This window comes from Symphodus melops, assembly GCF_947650265.1.
Source record: "Symphodus melops genome assembly, chromosome: 5".
Taxonomy (NCBI): domain Eukaryota; kingdom Metazoa; phylum Chordata; class Actinopteri; order Labriformes; family Labridae; genus Symphodus; species Symphodus melops.
The window spans coordinates 9,000,912-9,005,803 of NC_136695.1; the positions used below are offsets into that span (position 1 = coordinate 9,000,912).

A 4,892-nucleotide genomic window follows, 5' to 3' on the forward strand; every position below is an offset into this window, starting at 1 on the left:
GTGTCACCTATGCAGGCAAAAAAGAAATGGGACAACCTGGAAAAGAAATACAAAGTATGTAATCTATGCATTGAAATGTAATTTATATTTGTTCTATCCATACAAATTGATAACATTTGTGTTTACTGCTGTTATTGTTGTTGTAGTCAACTGCCATGATTGATTTCCTCTGCCTTAGGATTGCAAGTGTCCAGGGTCAGGTGAGGGCGTGAGTGGGAAACCCACTGCCACAACTTGGCCCTGGTTTGTCCTCATGGATGAGGTGTTGGGACAGAAGCATTCCACTTCACCCCCAGTCCTAATCGCCTCCATCCCTGAGGACACTTCAGGGCCCAGCGCGGCAGTGGGAGACCAGGAGGAGGAGCCGCTGATCATAGTTTCTCACAGGACAACAAGGTAAGGATATCTTGAAGCATCTGCGTTTTCACTTAATCCAATCCTCAGAGCTTCCGTATAAAATACCACACTTAGTCTGGCACTACAGGGAAATGGACTTTCTGATTGTGATCTTTCTGATCAAAACCATGATTCTTGTATCCGTATGAAGAGTATTATTGTAACCATGTTTCACAGTATTATACTGTCCAAAATGTAACCTCTATTGTGTCAATTATCAACATGAACTGGTATAGCTACAATGAAAACCACCAGCAGAATATAAATTGAACTTTGATTTATTAATAAATAAAAAAAACAAAAGTAAAATCAATGTAATTTAAAATCTTAATATCAATATATTATGTACATTAATCTGTTATTTACATTTATTTTGATTAAAAACAAAATGTATACTACAGGATAAACCTGGCTCTGCCTGTGCTGGACAGCCGGAAACACGGCCTGATTTTAATGCTGCTGGGCCTTCTACCAGGAAATGGAGACACTCTTCTGGCTGGCAAGTGGTGGTCTCCAGAGTGTTTGGGATTCTACACTGTCCACCGCATCGTCCAATGACCGGGTTTGCAGGACTGACTCGATTGACGGCTGCCATGTCACAAATATTGGTGGTCTGGTGGTACCTCCTCCAGGGCAGACATCTCTGCAGACAGCTGGTCCCGCCAGGGAGCACCACTGACTGCCTCCAAACCGTCCTCCCCCTCATCCTCTGCCCCATCCTCCTCAGCCTCATCCTCTGGGGCCACGATGTCACCTGCCCCGAGGCAGATGTTGTGGAGGATGGCACATGCTGTTATGACCTGAAATAGTAAATGATAAATAAAGGAAAAGATTATAGCACCTGAAAAATAAATCCTCCCGTTTGATTTATTGTTATTAACAATTGTAAAATATCCTATTAAATGATTACTTACATGTGGTACAAAGGTGTGGTGCACCTCCAGCGCTTGCAGGAAGATGGCACGGAACCTCGTCTTCATCATCCCAAAAGCATGCTCTATAATGGAGCGTGCCCTGGAGTGACAGACGTTGAAGCGCTGGGCTCCCACACCTCGTACAGGCTGTTTGTAGGGAGTGATGAGGGGAAGTGGGTGTTGGAGGCACGGGTACCCCCCGTCTGCCAGGATGAACTGCCCTGGAGGAGGGTAGAGTCCACGCCTATAGAGTGGGCTGTGCCTGAGCACTCGTGCATCATGCACAGACCCAGGCCAGCCCACATACATGTCCTTGAAACGGCCCTGATGGTCACAAACAGCCTGCAGGATGATGGAAGGGAATAGTTTTCTGTTCCCATAGCACTGACCATCAGGGCCGCCCGGTGGCTTGATGCGGACATGGTAGCCGTCTATCGCTCCAGCTGCTCCTCTGAAGGCCCTGTGTCTCGCCAGCCCTGCAAACCCACGGGAAACTGCCTCCAGGTCTTGAGGAGTGGTGGGGAAGTGGATGACCTGGTGGCGAATGGCCACCACCTCCTCAGTCATCCTGTGAACGATGCGGTGGACAGTGGAACGAGGAATCCCAAAGGCTCTGGAGACCACTCTGTACGATGTTCCACTTGCCAGCCAGAAGAGGAACACCAGGGTCTCAATTGTAGCACCCCATCCGTGTCTCTGATCCTGGTAGAGAAGGCCCAGCAGCACTTGCAGAGCCTCCCTGCTAAGCCGGAAATCAGGCCGTGTGTCTTCCTGCTGGTTGAAAAACCTGTCCAGCACAGGTATGCTCAGGTTTATCCTGCAGTATGTACGAGGATTAGCCTATTGGGAAAACACAGAGAAGGAAATTCATTATAAACAATAACTTGATTAAATGTGGAAAAGCTGAGATACCTGCTTTTTGTCTTTAGATAGCGCTAGAGATAACACTTGTGAATTAATTGGCACTATACAACTAAAGGTTTATTGATTGATAAGCCATATAAACTACGTTTGTTGTTGTTGTTGTTGTTAACTAACTAAGCTTAAAGTTAAGGATCAAATTAAAGCTAAAGTACAAACATGTTAACCAATCTGAAGGTAAACTCACCTGTCCATGGTGCTGACTCAGCCGGAGATAAAGCACACGTCGGCGCATATAATTCTCCCTCTCTCTCTTTTTCAGAATCATAAAAAACTGTACTATCAAAACAAATAAATTCATTGTATCTCCTGGCTCCATTGTATATATAAAATAAATATAAATATAAAAATTAGGAGTTTGCGGTTGAGTTGTGTTGATGAAATGGTACAATCAAAAAACGGACACTCTCAGGGTTGCTAGGAGACCGAACAGTTAGTGACGCAAGTAGGAAGACCAGACCGTCTCATTTCGGAGACCGCGTGGATCAGCCTTCGCGGTCCACGGAGGACGTGCCTTCGTGGACCGCGAAGGCCACGCCCTCCGAAGGCTGCAACCTCTGGAATGGGACACAGCTAAAGTGTGGTGAATTATCTTATTTTGGTAACTTTATAAAAGTTTAAGAGCGCTCTGTGGACACCTGCTGGACATGCTTCATACAGATATTATAGACAAGTTGAGTCAAATATCCTGAACATTTCAACCAAAAATGGAAATAAAGAAAAAAAAAACAAAAGAAAACTTTTTTTTTTTTTAAAGGTTTATTTTTGGCCTTTTTTGCCTTTATTGATAGGACAGTGGATAGAGTAGGAAACAGGGAGAGAGTGGGGAGAGACATGCGGGAAAGTGGCCACAGGCCGGACGCGAACCCGGGCTGCACGCGTGAGGAGCAAAAGCCTCGCAACATGGTGCGCGCGCTGCCGCTGCGCTATCGGCGCCACCAAAAGAAAACTTTTTTGTCTGATAAATCATTTATCACACGTCCTGAATCGAGGATTCAAGAAAGGCTAACACACTACATGAACCCTCAGAGTCTTTACTTTCTCCTGATGATATGAACATGTGTCTGCCTTGTAACATCCAATCAGCATAAACAAACTAAAACTGTTACATCGAGAGGCAAAAATATATGGTAATGTAAAGAATGTCAACATGTTAAGATGCACTCTGAAAGAAAAAAGAAAATATATAAAGTTAGAGAATGTGTGTGATGTTATTAGCATGACATATAGAGCAGATATGCTTCATGTTCAGACTATGAAAGTAACATTTTATCCAGTTATATTAAATCATCTAAAATCTGAATACAAAGCTTCAGTCTCTGACTTTATAAACCAGCTGAAGCTGCAGCAGGAGAGAGGAGACTTGTTTGTAATAAGAGTCAAAGAGTCGGATGCTGGTGGACAAGTGGTTAGTTTGAACTCCACATGTACACAGGCTTTAGTCCTTGAAGCAGGTGGACCAGATTCAAACCCAACCTGTGGCATCTTTCCTCTCTCTGTCTGTCCGTCCGTCCGTCCGTCCGTCCGTCTGTCTCTCTCTCTCCCCAATGTTCCCTTAAAAACTCCCTGAATCACGTCACATCTGTAGTGATATGAGTAATTACTGTGTTAAGCCACTAGGTGTTGTCAGGATTATGTTTAGACCTGTGAGCGATGTGTGTAGAAGAAGACTACGGTGATGGCTGTACGTGTTGTCTATCTGATTCACAGACACATTAAAAGTTGGTGTTCAACAAACCCAAGTATATTCTTTATGTTTTAAACAAAACATAACATGGTACCAGGAGTGCTCTAGTCACGAAAAAGTCATGGAAAGTGTGAAGCCGCCTGACGCTGTGAACTGGACGGGAAATGTGGACTGTGAATGGAGGACGTTTAAGCAGCGTTTCACGCTGTACCTGCAGGCTCTGGGGCTCGAGAGTAAGCCTGATGCACGGAAGATAGCATTGCTTCTTACCATCGCGGGACCGCAGGCAGTGGAAGTGTACAACACCTTTGTGTACAGCGGCAATGACGATAAAGAAAAGTTCGACACCGTTGTGCAGAAATTTGATGAACATTGTTCGCCTTAGAAAAATGAAACTTTTGAGCGGTATGTGTTTCGGTCACGCATGCAGCAGCCTGGTGAGAGCTTTGATGTTTTTCTGACTGACCTGAAGCTGAAAGCAAAAACGTGCAACTTTGGAGTATTGCAGGAATCCATGGTCCGAGACCAAATTGTGTTTGGAATAAAAGACAAAAAGGTGAGGGAGAGATTATTGAGAGAGACTGAGCTAACCTTACATGGTGCTGTGAAGATGTGTCATGCAAGTGAATTAGCCATGCAGCATGCTAAAACATTCAGTGAGACCGCTGACAAAGATGGCGCAGCAGTAGCCACAGTATCAATGCGGACACACAAGCTGAGAGCAACTGAGGCTAAATGGAAAAATGGCTCAGACAACTTTAACTGCAAACGATGTGGCACTAAACATGCATCCAGAAATTGCCCTGCCTATGGAAAAGTCTGCAACAAATGTAAAGGAAAAAACCATTATGCAAAACAATGCTTCTCCAAAGTCAAGCCAAGCCAAGGTGAGCGTGTACACACTGTTGAAGAAACTGCTCTTTGTGACACATTTTTTGTGGGCATGGTGACACAGGAAGAATCTACAGAGACTG

The 4,892-nt window shown here is 44.6% G+C and overlaps 1 long non-coding RNA gene across 1 annotated transcript; it reads right to left on the reverse strand.

Moving 5' to 3' along the window:
• Positions 1-658: 658 nt before the first annotated feature.
• LOC306824344 lies at positions 659-1,923 on the reverse strand. Its single transcript, XR_013779131.1, has 2 exons — positions 1,700-1,923; positions 659-1,196 (listed from the first exon to the last, which is right to left on the reverse strand). It is a non-coding gene; the product is annotated as an uncharacterized lncRNA (long non-coding RNA).
• Positions 1,924-4,892: the final 2,969 nt, after the last annotated feature.